This window comes from Enhydra lutris, unplaced genomic scaffold (assembly GCF_002288905.1).
Source record: "Enhydra lutris kenyoni isolate GAN:26980312 unplaced genomic scaffold, ASM228890v2 scaffoldscaffold2, whole genome shotgun sequence".
Classification (NCBI taxonomy): domain Eukaryota; kingdom Metazoa; phylum Chordata; class Mammalia; order Carnivora; family Mustelidae; genus Enhydra; species Enhydra lutris.
The window spans coordinates 98708726-98730480 of record NW_019154086.1 but is presented as its reverse complement, the minus strand read 5'-3'; the positions used below and the strand labels follow the sequence as shown (position 1 = coordinate 98730480).

The 21755-nt window shown below is 34.1% G+C and overlaps 1 pseudogene; it reads right to left on the bottom strand.

Moving 5' to 3' along the window:
* Window positions 1–20818: 20818 nt before the first annotated feature.
* Window positions 20819–21187, bottom strand: LOC111152196 (annotated as a pseudogene).
* Window positions 21188–21755: the final 568 nt, after the last annotated feature.

Sequence of the window (21755 nt, the reverse complement as noted above, 5' to 3'; positions counted from 1 at the left end):
GAGCCCGATGCGGGACTCGATCCCAGGACCCTGAGATCATGACCTGAGCCGAAGGCAGCGGCTTAACCCACTGAGCCACCCAGGCGCCCATGTACAAGGGGTTTTGACCAGGATGATCTTTGAGAGGAAATACTATTCTAACAAGAAGGAGAGACAATCTGGTATTAATGGGCTGCTTCAAAGAAGAGTAGTTGAAAGTCCCCAGAAAGTATCTCTGAGGAAGAAGCTTCAGTAACATTCCAGAAGAGAACAAGTCCACTTTCAATAGCCACCAAGCCCAGAGAGCATCAGTGTCATTTTACCTTATGCATAAGCCTATGTTCACCACTCTAATATCACCTTACCCAGGCTTTATCAAGCAGTGTAGGCAGCAGAGAGGGGAAAGCAAGGGGAAGACAGGGAAAATGAATTACTGGACTCTTCTCCTTTCACTACAGGCTGTTCAAACTATAGGCCTGTGTCAGGAAGGAAAGAAATGTTGAACAAGTAAGTTGTTTCAACTTGGGTTGGATCATTTTATATGCTAAATCATAGCTATTAATTACTCACCATGTAAGTGTCAGGAGTGGTATGTTCTGCTAAAGATTTTCTTTTCTTTAGTAGGACAGAGAGAAAAATAATAAAATTGATTTCTCCAAGAATAGTGAATCCAGGGTATTTTATTTTGATCTTAAAGAAATAATACTTTTACATCTAGGTGTTTAGAGAAATTCACATGAATCCATCTTCTGTGGTGTGTGTATATATATATATATATATATATATATATATATGCGTTACAAACATGGAGGGCAGCCACATCCTTCTCTTTAAATCACAATTTTTAAAAAATCGTATTTGTATGGTCTTATCAATCTGTCTCAAATCAATTGATCTATGCCAAGTATGCCAAATACAAGTGTTAGCTCATTCCAGGTATGCAATCAGATTATCGCAAAAGCCAAATACATCCAGAGAAAAAGATATGTAATAAAATATGGGACTTTTCTATGAAACCCAGCTTGTGGTGTGTTCAAAAAATAAATGGTACTGAAACTGTTAGGGATTTAAATTTTTTAAATTAAATATACGTGATATATATTAAAATTAAAATTTTGTGGAAAATATAATAAAGGGAAACAGAAATAGAAATAAATGAAATAAAAAGACATTATATATACGATCAAGATATGAACACATTATAATAGAGAAAAGTGCTGATTATACCTGAAATATTTAACCTTACTAATTTGTTACAGATTTTTGTCAGAGTCAAAAACTACTGTGGATTGCACCTCTAGCAAGTGTTAGGTGGTACATCTGGTCCTTGTTATTTAAGAGAAAAAAAAAGTAACAGAAATGGATGGATGAGGCATATAAAAAGATAAACATTACAGAGTTCAGTATGTTAGTATTTTTATTTGGTTTAAACTTTAATTTACTTTCCATGTTCTTTTTTTTTTCTTTCCAATTCTTTTTTCCCCATTTTATTTTATTTTCAGTGTTACAAAATTCATTTTTTATGCACCACACCCAGTGCTCCATGCAATACGTGCCCTCCATAATACCCATAACCAGGCTTACCCAGCCCTCAACTACCCCTCCCCTCTAAAACCTTCAGTTTGTTTCTCAGAGTCCAATCTCTCATGGTTTGTCTCCCCCTCCGATTTCCCACATTCCATATTCTTTTTAAGTCTGTTAGTCCCTTAAGAGCAAACGTACTCTCCCCTTTTAGGGTAATCAATCAAAAATATTTACTGAGAAAATATCATAGCCCAGGCTCAATATTCAGGTTGTAATTCTTTCACTATTTGAAATAAGATTTAACTGCAAAGTTTACGTGGAGTTAAAAAGTGACCGAATATTTAAAGTGACTCAAACAATATGCTTTGTTTAGTTCAGGTCTGTTAAATATCAAGAGTGGGGATGCCAGCCTTGCATAAGGTCAGCGCTTAAATCGGTCAGCTATCTCCTACACATAAATAGCAAAGAGGCAAAGATGACATTTTTAACTAAATGGTCTTGTGAAATTGATGCCTGAGTCCTCTGGAAACAAATCCATAAACACACCCACACACACCCACACACACCCACATACACCCACACAACATCTCTTGATCTCTCTCCTCCTGTCTGTCTCACTATCTGTCCTCTCTTATGTGCCTGCATGCACGCAGGCACACACACGCACCAAGTCATTTGTCAGGAAAAAAAATTTTTCTTCAACTAATACTACACACAAATATTTGGGGAAAATAAACATGGGGAAGATAGCCGGGAGTCTGTTTTAGTGGTAGCAAAAAATGCCTATATTACTCGGGTCTTCTTAAATAAGATACTTGAGTGAGAAACAAAGATCATGCTGGAAAAAGTATAATTTTCACCAACCTTCTCCAAGCAAGGGACAAAACAACCACTGTGGGATTCCAGATCCATCAGCAGCCTCTCTTAGAGTTCACTCATCGTGAAACCCAGGATTTAACGAGCGCTGGTCTCTTCCACTTCAAAGACGGCAGGAAAACCCACCTCTTCAAAAAAAGTCTCCTTTGAGCCAAGTGCAGTGTTTTTCTTCTCACTGATCATCTTGGAGGTTAATTCCAGGAGTTCACTATACAGTGATCTTGAACAACAGACTCTCCACATCTAAACGCTTATTGGTTGGCCTTCTCTCATTTAAAACAAACACAATTATTGTGATTCAAGTTATGTTTTTTTTTACAAAATTTTTTTTTTAAGATTTTATTTATTTGACAGATAGAGATCACAAGTAGGCAGAGAGGCAGGCAGAGAGAGAGGGGAGGAAGCAGGGTCCCCACTGAGCAGAGAGCCCGATGATGCGGGGCTCGATCCCAGGAGCCTGGGATCATGACCTGAGCCAAAGGCAGAGGTCTTAATCCACTGAGCCACCCAGCCGACCCTTTACAATTTTTTTTTTTAAAACTGTATTTTTATAGTTTATTTTTACAAAAACTTTTTTTTTTACAGAAAAAAACTATATTTCAGGAAATGTAACCATTTAATTTGGTTCATATTGGGTCTAAAAGAGTACCTTTTTGCAATAGAAAAAGAAAAAGTAGTATTTATAAGTGATTGCTGGGTTTCAAAGACTTCTGATCTGTCTGCGTGGCATACATCTTAAGAATCTGTAGTCTGTGTTTTCTAAATGTATCTCCATAAAATATTTATAATCACTTTTCAGATTCTCTTGGAGATGTCTTGGTGTCAGGAATATAATATTTGTCTATTAATTCTTAGTTTTCTCCTGGTTCATTTCCCCTTGTGTATTCTCAGGAAACTTGAATTAAACACTTTATTTTTTGCATTTACACATAGTATAGGTGACTGATAATTCATCATATAATAAGCACTGTACTAATCTTCACCATATGAAATAGATCCTACATTTTACACTATTGTACAGATGTAGAAACTAGAACGTAGAGTGGGTATATTGCCCAAGGCCCCACTGCAGGAAAGCTGAAAAGCCAGAATTCTCACTCAGCTGCCTGTTCTCTTAATAGTAACTTATTCTACTCACCTGCCAACAAACTCTTCCTTGTCTATGATCTCCTCTCTGACCATTTGAACTTGAAATCCTTTGCTGCATCCCAAGACATAGATTGTGTCATTTACTAGAAACGTATCATGTCCCATATAACATTGTCAGGCTTTCAAGTGGACTAAGGACAAATCCCAAATCTTGTATCATCAAGAATCTAAACCTAATGACATTCTTATGACTAAATCCTTAATAGTTGCTTTGTTTTATAGGGTTTAGAAGGATCAAAACAGGTGTATATAAAGAGGTTTAAAAATATAATGCTGAATAATAGTCATAACTTTTAATATCATTCCTTCATCTTTTGTGCTTGTGTATATACAGAGTATTTATTGTCACATGGAGTTTGAGGAAAATTGAAAGGGTTTATTAATTTTCATCTGTTAATGATTTTACAAATCTGTCAAAAGTAAGTACAGATCATAGGCAAATAGCAAGGTTTCCTAAGCCCCAGTCAGCACAGATTGCTGAAATAATGCAGATTCTTTTGCCTTGATATGTAGAATAAAAAACAGAAATAATTAAGAAAGTAATTTTTTTTTTTTTTTTTAACTTTGGAAGTGAAGGTCCTCTGTTTCTGTGAAGGACCTTCATTTGATGTTAAGAATAGGGACTCCAGGCCAAGATGTGTTTTCTCCTGGCACTAATCATACTATCCTCAAAATTTCCAATTCTAACCACTAGATGTCATGCAGAGACCACAAAGTAGAATATCTTGGCCCTTTTTCACATCACTCAGTACCAGTTTTGTAAGCTTCAATATTTAAGGTGGTTTGGGAGAATTCTAAGCACCAGACATTAAGAGATGCAGGTCAGTACAGTTTTATTTCACAGGATGCATAAACTGACTTTGTTTCAAAAACATATAGGATAAAAAGTGCTACCTAATCCATTCCAAAGCCTTATTTCAGGACTTGAATAATTAATGCAAGAGGTTCAAGAGAAAGATTCTACAGTCTCTCTAGAGCAAGTAGTCATGTCCTTCACCCTGACAGGGGAAACCTGGAATTCAAACAGCTGGAAAGACAAAGTTATATAATAGGAAAGAAAAATCCAAGGATTTGGACTCAAAAAGCTTTTGTATTAGATACTAGTTTGGCTATGTGCTAATTGAGTAGATCTGGCATAATGCTTATCTTCTGAGAATATTTGTTTTCTGGTCTGTACAATGAAAATAATACCTAGCAGTGTTTGGGAGGATTCAATTAAATACTGTATATCTATCACTTGGAAGAGTTGTCAGAATAATGTGACAAATAAATTTCACCATTATTTTAATTTAGTGTCATCTTCAAAATGAAAACATGATGTAAAAATATCATAATAGAATGATAAAGCCTGTATAAGAAATTTACACTTTAGAAGAGGAGAGTCAAGGATGGTTCACATATTAAAGTCATCAGTGAATTTAATCTTAGAGGAAGATAAGAGTTCCTTGGGAAGAAGAGATTTATTCCACGGGAATGGTATAGGCTTTCCTTGAGAAAGAGAAGCAAGCAAGGTTCTTTTGAAAAATGGCGAGTTTGTTTGTTTATTTGTTTGCTTTTTCAGTGTTCCAAGATTCATTGTTTATGCACCACACCCAGTATGCTCCATGCAATACGTACCCTACTTAATACCCATCAGCAGACTAACCTATCCCCCCAACACCCCTCCCTTCCAAGACCCTCAGTTTGTTTCTCAGAGTCCATAGTCTCTCATGCTTCATCTCCCCCTCTGCTTTACCCCGACTCACTTTTCCTTTCCTTCTCCTAATGTCCTCCATTTTACTCCTTATGCTCCACAAGTAAATGAAACCATATGATAACTGGCTTTCTCTGCTTGACTTATTTCACTCAACATAATCTCTTCCAGTCCCTTCCATGTTGATACAAAAGCGATAATGAACTTTACGGACTTTATTAAGATTGAAAGATTCTGCACAGCAAAAGAAACAGTCAACAAAACAAAGAGGCAACCCTCAGAATGGGAAAAGATATTCACAAATGACACTATAGACAAAGGGCTGATATCCAAGATCTATAAAGAACTCCTCAAACTCAGCACACAAAAAACTTAATCACATAAAAAAATGCGCAGAAGACATGAACAGACACTTCTCCAATGAAGACATACAAATGGTTAACAGACACATGAAAAAATATTCATCATCATTAGCCATCAGGGAGATTCAAATCAAAACCACATTGAGATACCACCTTAAACCAGTCAGAATGGCCAAAATGATCAGGACAGGAGATAACAAGTGTTGGAGAGGATGTGGGGAAAGGGGAACCCTCTTACACTGTTGGTGGGAATGTAAGTTGGTGCAGCCCCTTTTGAAAACACTGTGGTGATTCCTTAAAAACATTAAAAATAGAGCTACCCTATGACCCTACAATTGCACTATTGGGCATTTGCCCCAAAGATATAGATGTAGTGAAAAGAAGGGCCATCTGTACCCCAGTGTTCATAGCAGCAGTGGCCACAGTCTCCGAACTGTGAAAAGAGCCAATATGCCCTTCGACAGACAAATGGATAAAGAAGATATGGTCCATAAGTAGAATGGAATATTATGCAAAATTTGTTGTGCCTGAAATAGGAGTTGATGGTGGGTGAGTAGTGATTATGAGAATAGGTGATTATGAGAATAGAGTGATTATGAGAATAGGATTTTTTCATTAAGATGAAAATTACAAAGGTTCATACAAGCCATTTTGAGGAATTTGGACTTTTTTTAGTATTAATGTGGTTTTAAAAAAAACTTTAGGTTAGATGAGTTGCAGAGTTAGATGCATGTTTAATAAAGATGTCCCTGTTGTCAGTGTATAAGTTAAGTTGGTGGGATCTAAATTTAATTGGTTTATAACAGTGGATTGGTGTCTAAAGTAAGACAATGTCAATGTGATAAAGAGATTGAGTAGATTCAAAAGAATCACACAGATCAAAGGTTCTAGGAAACAAAGAAAGTAATTTGAAATACAATTCAGTGTTTTTCCTTGAGGAGTAAGAGAAATATGAACTTATATGGTGAAAAAAAGGAGACTCTACCAGTTTAAGGGTGAACAGGATTTGATGTCTTAATCTGTTAGGTTATTGTCATTATATATCTGAATCTCAGAGAAGATTTATTGATTTGGGAGTTAGCAACTTATAAATGAGACTGAAGCCACGGAAGGATTAGGTTGTTTAAAAAAGCATTTGATTGAAAATAACATCTGGCTTTAGGCACAGGAACATTTTAGAAATTGGTAAGTGGAAGAAGGGAAAGAGTCTGCAAAGAAAACTGAGTGAGTATATAAGCAAAAAAAAAAATAATTTCAAGATCATTTTTTGATTATTTAGAATTGGATAAGCCTGTATTAGTGGAAAGAGAGAGTAAGGAAGATGGAAAAAAGGGGAAATTGACCATAACATTACTCAGGGAGGTCAAAAGAGAGGAGATCCAGCCCAGACAGGGCTGATGGGCAAGATAAAGGAGAAATTGACCATAACATTACTCAGGGAGGTCAAAGGAGACTAGATCCAGCCCAAACAGGGTTGATGGGCAAGATAAAGGATATCTCCTAACATATGATTAAAAATATGGACAATAATAAACCAAAATAAGTATAAGAAGGCCAACAAAGTTTGTGGAAGAAAAAAATCCCACTCACCACCCCCAAAACAGTTTTGAGTTTTTATAAAATAGAAAATTAAAAAAAAAAAAAAAGAAATCATAGTCTTTATAACTGAGAACTACACCAGACATAAAAATCTCTCTGTAGCACATAATATATATAAGACATATGTATGTAAAACATATATACATATATAAATATATATAAATTTTTATATATATATGACTTTTTAAAAAAATAAAATAATAAAGGGTTTTTCCTGTTCATACATTCCTTACTTACATCAATAAATCCTGCAGTTAAGTTTTAAGAGAGGGGACAGTTTTTCTTAATTATAACACTCTGACAATATAGTTTATTCTAAAAAACTTGGTTAACTTTTTCTATGAAAAAATATTTAAAGTAATTTTTATGTTAAAATAATTTTGAATTTCCATTCTTAAAAATGATATTGAGATTACTGTTGTAGAGAATTAAATTGAAATGCTAAATATGACAAAATAACACATTCTTCTAATTAGTGCATTAAAACATGAAACATTTAGGTGCTTTACATTTTAATGCATTTAATATGAAGATTTTGCTATCTGTAACATACCATGTAGGGTAGGGTAAGGAATTATTTAAGAATGAAAGAGAAAAGTATGAAGAAAATTAGTATTTTAGAAGTAAAGAGGAATTTTAGGGTAAGCAAATTACTTTTTAAGCCTTCAAACTTAGTTTTCTAGACTCTTTCCAAATCATAAACACATTTGATGGCTTTTATAACTCATTGGAGTAACTGAGCTATTTGATAGTATTGTTTACAATGCCCATATTGACCACATATTTCTTAGCAATTTTTTATCCTTCCAAAGGTATATGTTTGCACATTAAATTCCTGTTAATAAAGATTCTTGTGACCACTTCTTAAACAGAGGAAAGGAAGGCAGAGAAAACTGATTTTATTTCTACTCAGAGCTTGATTTCAAATATGCACACCCCAACTACGTAATCCTGTACACAAGGATCTCATTGTTTATTTTCATAGTTGCTGCTTTATTTAAAATTTTCTCTCTAAAGTTTATATTTGGCAAGGCCAATAATAAAAATAAGCTGGTTTATATTTTTCTTATTCCAAGGTGTGCATGTGTATATATATGTGTATGTTTTAATTTCTTGTGGCTTATCCAGATGAAGGTATCAGTCTTAGAGACACGGCAACCCATGTGGGAGTGTTTATATGCAGTGGGGTGGGGAAGATCAACTATGTCCAAATTCTAATTTAGAGTACTTTCACCTTGGTAATGTGAAAACTGTATGACTCTTTTCAACTTCTCTGCTCTCTCCTTTTCTCCTACACTCTTGCTCAGAAAAGCATTTAAGTTCAACTCAGGTGTATTTATTAATAAAATTCCTTCACTTTCAAATTTTTCAAAGTCATTGGAAGCAGAGCCCATGTCCTTATAAATTTCCACAATAAAACATTTACTTTTATAAGCTGTGTGTATGTTGATGTTATTGTCAGGAAGAGAGAGAGAGTGAGAGAGAATGAGGTTTTGGTAACTATGGCAACAGAAATGTTTCAAAAGAAATATGAACTATTTTTCCTTGAAGAAATGAGATATTTTCCTTGACTGGTACTTAGGGATCCAAGTCTGGAGAAGGAACAGAATTTTTTTTTAAAAATTCGCTATTTTAGTCTTTTTTTTTTTTTTAATGGTTCCCCAGTCACATCTGACAAAATAAAAGATTTAATTTGTGGATGCAAAAATAAAATGCTGTTAAAATTTGCCAGCATCTAGTCCACATGAGCCAAACAATCATTGATGATTTCCATTTATCTAATATTTAAGCAATAGTAATGCCCAAAAATAGAATTTCTTTTTTTTCTTATTTTTTCCTCTAAAAGATACATGAAAAGTGAATATTCCTATTATAGAGATTTGCTGCAGAAAGTCACTTCAAGTGTAAATTATTCCATAATGATTCAGCTTAATTTCTAAGCCAATAGTTTTAAATAAACTATTTTTACTACAAAGATTCTGAGATATTCTATGACTAGGAATTTTCTAAATCAGACTTATTTTTGTTAGTTATAATTTATGGTTGAGTGTGCGTTATTCACATATGAAGTCTTTGAAAATGATGATAGTAAGTGTGGTCTCCTTTCAGATTGTTTAAGAGGAGATCTCATTGTGGGCTCGGGGAGGGAGGTGAACACACTTGAAGTTTGTGACATCAGGATGATGCCAGTTGCAAGGGAGAACTTAAATAGGACAAAAGAAGAAAACTGAAATAAAAAGGACTTAGAGACAGGACAAAAATATTCCACCAATATAAAATAAGGCATCAAATCTTAGTATGTGTCTGTGTGAATAAAATCCAGAGATAGTGAACACATCCAAGTACAGTCTGGCATCAGTAAATACAGAGGTGAGTTGAGAAAAGTAGATGCTGATGCCAATAACTGGATGGGATTCCTAAGACCTTTTTAAAGGTCTGATATTTTGAACATCTAGCAGAATGTATAAAACATTAAATTCATGAGAATGTTTCATTCACATAAAACATCTATTTTCTCTTCATTGTAGATAAACTAAATTTTAATGTATGTAAGTGTAAATCATTGAACACACACAGGTACATACACAGAGATGAACTGCCTTCTAGGTATAGCTTCTGCTTGCAAGAAAGAACCAAAGTTTATCTTCATAACTCTTCTTCAACTGAATTAAAGCTGATGAAACTCAATGCTATTTGCTATCATGATAGCTTTCTCATACTATTCTGTTATGAAAAAAAAAGCAAAACAATGAATATAAAGGTAGTGTATCATTCTCTCCAATAGGTTGAAGACTGAGTCTTTTCTTTTTTTTTTAAGGATTTTATTTATTTATTTCAGAGAGAGAGCATATGTGCACAAGCAGGGTGGGGAGGCAGAGAGAGAGGGAGAAGCAGACTTCCCACTAGCAGAGAGCCCACACCGTTCTTGATCCCAGGACCCTGAGATCATGACCTGAGCCAAAGGCAGATGCTTAACTAACTGAGCCACCCAGGCACCCCAAGACTGTGTCTTAATGTGTATGTTATCTTCCTCTCATCTTCTTTGTAAGATAGTTTACGTTTCTCTCATCAGCAGAGGATGGATAGATGAGCAGATAGATGGCTAGATAGATCAAAGACAAATAGACAGGACACTGATATTGCAATAGAAACTCTTGAACAAGGTTGGGCTGGTCCACGTAGTGTTTTACTTGGAAATGGTTAAATGCCAATGGTTTTTTCTTTTTCTTTTTTTTCTTTTCAAAAGAGAGCAAAGCCATCATAAACACACACATGTGTCATATATATATATTGTGTGTATATATAGATAATATATATATTTATATATTTACATATATACATACTGATTAGAATTGCTTACACTATTAATAACTGTTTCTTTTTTCCCCTTTCCTGTTCTTTTTGTGTTTTCTAATCAAGTCCCTACCACTCTTTGAGTCACATCCATTTTCTAAATCTTTGCCTTAAGTATTGCTTCTTCTTTCAAGAAAGTAAAGATAAAAAAGTTTGTTTCATGCCTTTTCTCCAACTAAATTAAAGGTGATGGAACTCAATGCTATTTGATATCATGATAGTTTTTATATAAATCCCTGGTCTCAGTTAGAAAATAACAAACAATGAAATACAAAAGTGGTATATCATTCCCTCCATTAAGTATAAGATTATGTTATAATGTATATCTTATTTTCTTTCAAGTTTTATTTATAAGGTGATGAGCAAAATCATATGGCATTGTCTTTTTCAGTCTGACTTATTTTGCTTAGCATAATCCCCTCTAGGTTCATCCATGTTGTCTCAAATGGCACAATTTCATCCTTTTTATAGATCTGTACTGTTCCAATGTACAAATCTGTAGCATATCTTCCTTATCCATTAGTCAGTCTATCAAGGTACACTTAGGTTGCTTCCACATCTTGACTATTGTAAATAATGCTGTAATAAACATAGTGGTGTATATATTTTTTCAAATTGTGTTTTCATTTTCTTTGGGTAAATACCCAGTAATAGAATTATTGGGTCATATCATATTTTTATTTTTAATTTGGAAAATTAATTGGAGGAACCTCCATAGTGTTTTCCACAGTGGCTGCACAAATTTACATTCCCACCAATAGAGTATGAAGTTTCCTTTTTTCCCACATCTTGTCAACACTTGTTATTTCTTTCCTTTTTGACTTTAGCCATTCTAAGAGGTGTATGGTGATATCTCATTGCGGTTTTGATTTGCATTTCATTAATGATTCATGGTGTTTTCATGTGTCTGTTGCCATCTGTATGTCTTCTTTGGGAAAACGTCTATTCAGGTCCTCTGCCTAGTTTTTAACTTGATTGTTTGGTGTGAGGAGTTTTAGTGTTGAGTTTTTGTTGTTGTTGTTGTTTTTAATACCAAAAATATCAGAACAGTTCTCATTGTCCTATAGCCTATTTTACACTTTGATTCATCATTATGCCTGTCTTAGAAATAAAGAAACTGAAGAAAAATAGTTTGAATTTCTCACCACACAGTTTATAACTAGAAGAACTAGAATTTTAGAATTCCAGCTGTCTGATTGAAGAGCTGTTGCTCTTCCATACTAAATTCTCACTGACACTGGAGGAAGTTTGTCTTATATATTTAATTGTAGATATGTAATTAATGGTAAAATTAGATCAAAGTAAGCATGACTAAATTTGATAATTTGCCACTGAAAATGTAATTCAGTTCAACTACTATATCCATTTAAATCACATTTTTTAACCTTCTAATGAAATATAAAAACAATAAGATATGAATTATCTTGTCCATTTGAGGGTTGCATGAATAGGAGAAATAGTTGATTGGAGTTAAGCTTGATAATCTATTCAAGAAATAAAACACAAATACTTAATACTAAGCTATTAATGTAAGTGACCATTTGATCAACTTCAATATCTGAATAAAGATGTATTGAGAACCTGAAGATAACTGTTTTTCTTAGGTTGAATGTATAGAAGTAATGGATGCCTCCCTCAAAGCAAATGCAATAATTAACTTACTGTATATACATATTTCATTCAGGAAAAAGGTATAAGTTTTAAAGAAACTTTATTTTTCACCTAGTTTTAAAGTTATAGAAAAATTGTGACGATAATACAGAGAATTTGCATTCACACCACATCCAATTTCCTCTATTATTAACCACTTATATCACTGGGTACATTTGTTATAATAGAAGACCCTTATCAACACATTGTTATTAACTAAAATCCATAATTTATTGAGATTTCTTCATTATTTTCCATCTAATTTCCTTTTTCTTTTGACATTACATTTACTTGTCATGTTTTGTTGGGTTCACCTTGGCTATGAGGTTTCTCAGACTTTCCTTGCTTTTGATGACCTTGAAAGTTTTAAAGAATACTTAGGTATTTTTATGGGTTCCCTTTCTATTGAAATTTATTGATGTTATTCTCATGGTTTGACTGGCTATGAATTTTTGCAAGGAATACATAAGAGTTAAAGTGTCATTTTCATTGCATTACATCAAGAGGAAGACCATCAACATGACTTTTCACTATAGATATTGACCCTGAGCACCTGGCTGAGGTCATGTTTTTCAGGTTTCTGTACTATGAGTTATGCTATTACCTCTTCCCGTACTGTTCTTTTGGGGAAGAAGTCATTAAGTGTAGCCCACACTTAAGGAATGGGGAGTTATATTAGCAGATGTTGAAGGAACATCTGGAATTCTTGAAATGGGAGATATATCTTTTCTCCACTAACTTATTTATTTAATTATTTCTTTGTATCAATATGGTCTTATGGATATTTACTTGAAATATTGCTTTCTAACTCAATACTACTTTATTTGTGGTTCAAATTTGGAGCTTTGGTAACTGGCAGCTGTTTTGTTAGCTTCTGTGAACTTTGCCATACCCTTTTCAACATGGATTTTTTGTTTTGCCTTTTTTTTTTTTTTTTTTAGTACTTTCTTACTTTCTCTCACTACAAAATGTCTCAGCTTCACTTGTATATTTCTTACCCAAGCTACAGTTTCTTTTATTGGAGAATGGTATTAGAAACCAAGATCTGGTTCCTTGGGGTGTTTATTGCTACTTGAGTGTACTTCTTTGCCCTCTCAGGTTGCAGAACAAAGAAATGTATGTATGTATACTAACCTATCTATATATACATATCTCATGAGATCATAGTGATGTCTCCAACCCCAATTCATTACTCCATGAATCAGGCCAGCCTTTTCCCTTTGTGTATCTTTAAAGTATCACTAAATAGTGAGAAAACTAGCTCCCAAACTCTACAATCCATTTACTTAATTGTTCAGTTCCAATATACATATATATCACAGCAGAATTGTTTACCTGCTCCTCCTGCATAGGAAACAATTCTATCAACTAGAATACAGTGCCTACAAGACAAACAGAATTCATTGTTTCCAAAGATCCTTAGGTTAGTATGTTTTCCTCTGCTAACCCCTTCAGTAATAATACAAACATATAACACATTTATAATGCAACTAGATTTTTTTTCTGTCATAGTCATATTCCATCCCGGGAGCCTCAAAACTACTAAATGATTTTTTTAAAAAGTTTTTTTGCATTAAAGTTGACTTTTTGCTCCGTGAATTTCTATTAATTTTGACAAATGCGTAATATCGTGTATACACCATTACACCGTCATACCATATAGTTGTGTTTTTTGTTGTTTTTTTTTGCCCTGCTCAGCAGGGAATCTCTTTCTCCCTCTTCATTGCCTCCATCTGCCTTGTGCTCTCTCTGGCTCTTTCTCAAATAAATAAACAAAATCTTTTTTAATTTATTTATTTGAGAGAGAGAGAGAGAGAAAGAAAAAGAGAGAGGGAGAGAGAGCATGAGTTGGGGATGGGTGGGAAGGGCAGAGGACAAGGTGAGGGAGAAGCAGGCTCCCTGCTGAGCAAAGAGCCCAATGCTGGGCTAAATCCCAGGACTCTGGGATCATGACCTGAGCTGAAGGCAGACATGCAGTGGATTGAGTCACTCAGGGGCCCCAACATACCATAGAGTTTTATTGCCCTAAAACTCTCCTGTGCTTCCTTCCCCACTACCAAAACTCTTGGCAGCCACTGGTATATTTTCTTTAACATTTTATATTCTTAGAGAAGTCTTAAGTTCACAGAAAAATTGAGAGAAAGCTGCAGAGATATTCCATATAACCTTATTTGCTACACATGCATGACCTCCCTCATTATCAGTATCCCCCATCAGAGTGGTACATTTGTCACAACTGATGAACATATATTGACACATTATCATCCAAAATTCATTATTTATTTTAGGGCTCACTCTTGGTATTGTACATTCTATGGGTTTGGACAAATATATAATGACATGTATCTACCACTAGGGTATAATACAGAATATTTTTTACCACCCTAAATATCTTCTGTGATCCTCCTATTCATCCCTCTCCCTCCTAACCCCTGGCAATCACTGATATTTTTGCTGTCTTCATAGTGTTCCTCTTTCCAAGATGTTATGTAGTTGGAATCACAACTGTATGTTTGTCAGCCTTTTCAGATTGGCTTCTTTAATTTAGGAATATATATTTAAGAGCTCTCCATATCTTTTCATGATTTGATAGCTCCTTTCTTTTTAGCATTGAATTCTACTCTATTGTCCGGCTGTACTACAGTTATTTACCCATTCTCATACTGTAGGACCCCTTGGTTGTTTCTAAGTTCTGGCAATTATTAATAAAACCTCTATAAATATCTGTGTGCAAGTTTTTGTGTAGACATGTTTTTAACTTATTTGAGCAATTACCCAGGAAGATAAGTGCTGGTAAGTGTATGTTTAGTTTTGTTAGAAACTGACAAAGCATCTTCCAAAGTGGCTGTACTAGACCCACCAGCAGTGAACAAAAGCTCCTATTGCTTTGTATCTTCTCCAGCACTTGGTATCATTAGTGTTCTGTACTTTGGCTACTCCAGTAGGTGTATAACACCACCAATCTTTTTGGGAGTGTATAGTTTTGGGGTTTTTTGGAATATAATATAATTGGAATCATACAATATATAGTCTTTTCGGACTGGCTTCTTTCACTTAACAATATTCCTTTGAATTTCCTCCATTTTTTCAAGGCATGATGGCTCCTTTCTCTTTTATTGTTGAAATCTTATTCCACTGTATAGATGTGCCACAGATTATCCTTTTACCTACTGGAGGCATTTTAGTTGTTTCTATTGGAGTCCCACTAAAGACACTTTTTACTTGTGGTATACAGTTTTTTTTTTTTTTTAATTTTTCTATTTTCCTTTAATCCCTTTTATAGTTTCCAGCATTCTGCTTACATTGCCCATGTTTTCTGCAGGTTGTTTACTTTGTCCATTAACTCTTCACATATTAATCATAGTTACTTAAAATCTCCTATATAATAATTCCAAAATCTGTATAATATTTGATTCTTGTCCTGATTCTTGTTTTGTCTCCTCAGACTGGAATTATTCTTACCTTTACAATTTCTTATATTTTTTTAAAGCCAGGGTGATGTACTGCATAACAGGAAGTTAGTGTGAAGTTTTATCTGATTAAGATTTAGTCTTCATTTAATGCTTTCTTTAGCTATAGGTGCAAAGGTCTCCAGTTCCTCTTGTGACTTTATCTTGTATCTATTGTTTCTGGAAGTTGCTACTAAGGAACCCTCCTCCTGCAGAGTCTGTGTCTTCCAATTCTCTCAACTATAATTTGCTGTAATTTTACTGGAGACTTATTTTTCTGGGAGTCAGTTATAGGAGAGAGGAAGCTCTTCATAATCTTATGATGCATCTTAGTCGTCCTAGTGAGCCAAGTCTATGTTCCTGGTCTCTGACATTTATTACAGATTCATATTTGTTTCTCCCTTTTTGGTGAGACAGGATGAGTAAATGGGGGGTGGAGATGGACAAATGTCGTTTTCCTAGATGGAAAAAATCTTTGGGTAGAGTCTTTTTTTCTGGAGAGTAGGCTTTTTCTATGGTAAATGTTCTGGGCACTTTTCAAAATGGTTACTTTTACCCTTTTTTAAAGCTACCAAGGAACTTTTCTTGACTCTTCAATGTGAGAACAGAGTGGAGTTCCTGGACATAAATCCCATGAAACCCATCTCCTTAAGACTGTGGCTCTCAGTAGTTTCTCACTCATCCAGGACCCAAACTTCAGCCATTCATCAAAATGATTATTTAGATGTTCCTACTAGTTTATGTCTTCTGCTACTTCTGCTCCAAGTAAGCAAATGTCTGCTGTTGATTCTCTGCATTTGTCTGTCTCCTCAAATGTCAGGGTGAGTTTTTCTTGCGACCTCAATTTTCTGATGGGTCCTAGAAAAGTCATTTATTTTTGGCTCGTTTAGCTTTTTTTATTGTTATAATGGTGGAAGTGAGAAAAATTAAATGTCTCAGAATACACACCATACTAGCATTGATAGAATTTATTGGGCATAAATATAGCAAACAATTAGTGTATAGCCTGTATACACTACACTGTAGTGACTTAAGTGATTTGAAAATGAACTTTACAAGGAGACTTTTCATTGTTTATATTTTTCTCTATTACACGGTGAATAATTCTGGGACAGACTTTTGACCTAGCTTCATTTGTCAGGCAATTCTATGCTGTTAGGAGTTTTTGGGTTTTTTAATGCATTTTTAAGTATATATTTTGATAAATATTCCTGAGGCAGTGGAGATAAAGAACTTAGTAGTGGGAAAAAAAACTCTTATAAGGAAGTTAATAATTAAACTTATTTCTATGTGTGTTGTTATAGCATTGATATTTCTTCATGGTCCAGAGATTAAATTTCTCAAGCCAAGACACTGATTCTTCAGTTGAGACTTTTCCCTATGTCACAGGCTTGTAGGCAACTAGAATGTGGCTAGAATACCCACTGTCACTCAAATGAAATCTTAAGGACAAGTCTAACAGGTTTTACGTTAGTTGGAAGAAGTATCAACAAAAATGTGCACATCCTATGCCAGGGCAAGTGAAATGCCTTGTAAAAGACCACATTAAACATGAGACAAACATGGAAAGTATGCAAAAACACTAGAGCAGAAATAAAGACAGGCATAAAACAGAAAGGATGGAAGAATTCATTTTAGAAGAAAATATAACTCAAAGAGAAAAACAGAAGAAAATTTCTCACATATATTTCATGTTAAAGACAATGTAATTGTCTTTAGGACAATTAGGGAACTCTTAAAATATGAGATGATTAAGTGTGAATGAGCTGAAAGGAGAGAATGTAGAGTTAAGTGAGTAGAGGACCAAAGTGACACCATTACACAGATGACTAAATAGAAACCATAGGAACAGTTTAGATAGTGGGGAAAATAAAATTAGTAATAGAAGAAATCTATGAAATAGTATCAGTGAAATAATGGGGTAGAAGCAAAGAAATCAAAGACATTGAAGTTCATGTCATATAGGAAATATTGATTTAAAATAAAGGTAAAGTTTACACTGAAGTGAAAACCCAACAAATGGAACTAAAACATAATTATATAATAGTAGAAAATATTTCTGAAATTAAAAATAACACCCACAAATGAAAAGCATAATGGTTTCAAGAAATTCATTAGAGGTACCGATTTCATGACATTCTGGTAAAGTGATTGAATTTCAAGGATAAAGAAAGAATTCATTAGGTATTCAAGAAATTACAAAGGGAATAAATCTGGTTGACCTCAAAATCCCTCCATGGAAAAATTAAGTACCAGAAGATAATAGAACAATGTTTACAAAATTTTAAGGGAAAAGCGTGTCTTAATAATATTATATATAACCAGGCAAGTTATTATCCACGTACAAAATGACAATACTGGCATACCTGATCATGAAAAAACTCAGAGAATGTGTTAGTCCTGATGCCATCTTAGAATTAAACTATGTAAGAGATCATTATAAAGAACTGAACAGTGAACCTTGAATCCATGTATACAAAAAAAGAACAAATATGTACATTACACATAAAATGTATATTTATTTATGTATAAAATAGAGATAAATCTTTTTTAGAGGGTAAATGAATCAATCCATCAATAAAAAGTAATATATTAAAAAGAATAAAACTTACTTTTAGATTAATATTCCCTACAGTCTTCGAGTTTCCCTAATACATAGTATAGAACATAGGGGAGTTAAGAAATTCTGTTAGGAATTTAAAATTTTTGTGAAAAATATAGTAATTCTTTATAATCTGAAGGAAGGAAAATTTAGCAATAGAAAGTACCTAATTTTATGAAATATAGAACATCAGTGGAATTCATTAGCATACTTGTGTTTTAGGAAAAATCTGGTATAACGATTCTAAGGTTCTTAGATGGTTTAGAAAAAAAAACAGTAGCAAAGCCTTTAAGAATACTTAAACCTGTGTGGTTAGCATCTTACCCACAGGGTTATGCATTAATTCAGTTGTTATTTATTTGGAGCACAAAGATGCAAGGTCCTCTGCTAAACCTTTTGACATTTTCTGTTTTCCAAAACCTGAAATTCATGTTGTACTATTAAGACTTTCACCTATAGGGTTTCAAGCCAAGGTGTCCCATTCAGTTCTTTAAAGTTCTCACAGATATCATGTACTGTGAAATTCCCATGAAGTCTAAATACTTTTTGGTGTAGTGATTTGGCCAAATAGTGAAAAAGGTGGAATGTGGGTTGTACTTGGATGCATTGTTGAGTTTGGAGAGGCAGAGGTGAGGGTGAAAGTATTATAAATTTGGAAAACAGTATAGTAAAGGCACAATGGAAAATAAAAGTAAGTTAGTTAAAATGCTACAGCAAGGAGTTCATGAAAGAAGAAGTAGAATGTAATAGTGGAAAAGTGGGTTGAATTGCATCCAATTTTCAAGGGTCTTCAATGCCTATACATAGTTTGGATTTTTTTAGTACTGGAGCATAGTCACTGCAGATTTTAAGTGTGTATAAAGACTCAAAGGAAGATAATGGTTTTGTGAAGATTTATCTACTAGCACTGGGTGAAGTTAATAAATAAATGTCTTTATTATTTAATTCAGAGTCCAGATATAACCATGCCCATGAAGAGAGAGTTGTTTTCTACCATTCACTGGGTTTCCTAAAAAGAAACACTCTTAAATTTTCATTTTCTTTATGAGGCACAATAATGTTTAAATTTAATCATCATACTATTGAGTACTTTTCTGATCTTTTCCATTCCTTTTATAACTCAAAAGTTCTTTTCCATCTCTAGATTAGTTGAGTATTCATTTACACATGTTCTATGTTCCTGATAATATCTAGTTGTGCTTAGTACTCTAATCTATCAAGAATATATTTTGTTATATGTTTTTTATTTTTACTTTATTTTATTTTTTAAAAAAATTTGTTAAATGTCTTTATTTTTTATTTTTCTTTATTATTTACTTTTTAAAGATTTTATTTATTTATTTTATTTTTATTTTTAAAGATTTTAAAATAAAATTTATTTTATTTTATCTTTATTTTTAAAGATTTTATTTATTTATTTATTTATTTATTTGACAGAGAGAGAGAGTAAGTGAGAAAGGTAACACAAGCAGAAGGAGTAGGAGAAGAAGATCCCAGGACCATGGGATCATGACCTGAGCTGAAGGCAGATACTTAAGGACTGAGCCACCCAGATTCCCGTTAACTGTTTTTAAACAAGGATATATTTATGTAGCTTTTGTAACATACTTACTGAAAATGCCTATTTTTCCACGTATACTTGTGATTTACCTTTATTATTATTTTTAGAAAGAGGTAAGTTCTAAGTATTTATTATCCTTGTTTTAAATATAATTTAATTATATATTTGCATGACTTGGTTTTTAATAATGACTGTGTTTCTCAACTGGCTTGAAATAAAATTCCATCAATTTTTTAATAGTTGGCTCTACTGAGAGTTTACAAGTCAGTTCCAACATACACTGCCCCTAAGCTAGTAGGAGCTTTAGGATTATGTGTTCACTTTATGACACTGGTCAAAGAGAGACAGAACTGGAGGTGACGCTGGGTTTTTTACTGCCTTTTTTTTTTTTTTTTTTTTTTGGAACATTTGGGAAGAAGCAGGGAAGGAATCCTTGGGCTGACTGCTAACTAGGTTCACTTAAATTTAGGTATGCCCTGGTCTTCTCTCTTCCTTATCTGCAAGGAGTCTTAGAAGTTGAGGGATTGACTCAAAGGAACAGAAAGGAAAAAAAAGAAGCAGGAAAGGTTGCAGTGCAAAAGGAACAGAGCCAAAGGTCTGGACAGGACAAGAAGGAGCTGAGGTTGAAAGCCTCTGCCTCTCTGGCCCTCTGTTCTCATCCTTTGACTGGAGAAAACAGAGTGGGTTGACGAAGAGATGCTCTTCATTGATCTAACCAGCTAAACTGGTAGTCGGCTGGGGCAGAGCTCCCTTATCTGTCCCTGATCCCCTCTTCCCTCTCCTGGGTGTTCGTGACTCACCTCCAGGGGAGAAGAGCATCCTGAGTAGGGCTGGCAAGGAGAGCCAGGACAGAAAAATAGTGTTAGAATCAAAAGGTATCAGGGTGACATAGAAAACACAGGGTTACCAGATCATCCAAATAAAATGTTCATTAGGACAAAAGAGAGGATGTTTCACCATATGGGCCCCTCTGCCCTTGCCAGGAATGGGAAGGGGCATGAAGCTTCTGTTAAATGTTTCCTATCGTGGCCTTTGTGCCACCATCATCTCCTAGAAGTTGTCCTTAGTTTCCTTCACACTCCACTCCTGGTAGAATTTTTCTGCTTCAATTCTTTAATTTTTTTCTTCTACTATTTTCTGTTTCTCTATCAGGTGATTTTAAGTTACCTCCTTGGACTGAAGAATAAACATTCATCCTACATCTTCATACTTGTTAGTCTTATCCACCAAAGTCATAATCTCTATATCTGTAAGATGTGCATGTTGTTTTGTTCTGTTTAGCTGTTCTACCTGCAGGTCTTCAATCTTTGCCTTCTGTTGAATGTCAATAACTTTGTCTTGAAGCTTTGTGAAGGCCTCCTTCAGCTTCATATCCATGGGAGCCACCATCTTGGCTCACTCTGTGTACTTGCACAGTGGGAGAAAGCCAGAAAAGACCATTTTTATTATTTATTATAAATTTTATATGGGAAGATCTATTTCCAATACTTACTTTTTTCCCAACTATCTGATTGATGCTTTTGTGTTGTATCTTCTCTTTACCTACCCAACATGCCCTGGACTATAATTACCAGTTTCCTTGTTTGTATGCTTAAATACCTTTCTACTCATAGTGAGATTCCTGAACCAGTAGTATCAGCATCTCCTGTGGACTTATTAGAAAAATTGACTCTTAAAGTCCAGTCTGACCAACTCAATTAAAATCTACATTTTATAAAATTTCCCCTATAATTTGAATGAATATTAAAATTTGAGAAGAGCGGCCTTACTACATTACAACTCTTTGAGAGAAGAAATTAAGTATCTTCTTCATCATACTTATCTTCATCCCTTTGGGCAATAACTGGTATATAGTATTTGCTCAGTAAGTATTGAGTGAATAAATTAACTACGTATTTTAATAATATATATAATAAGGTATCTGTGCATTATTACTTAGAAACATAAAATTGTAATG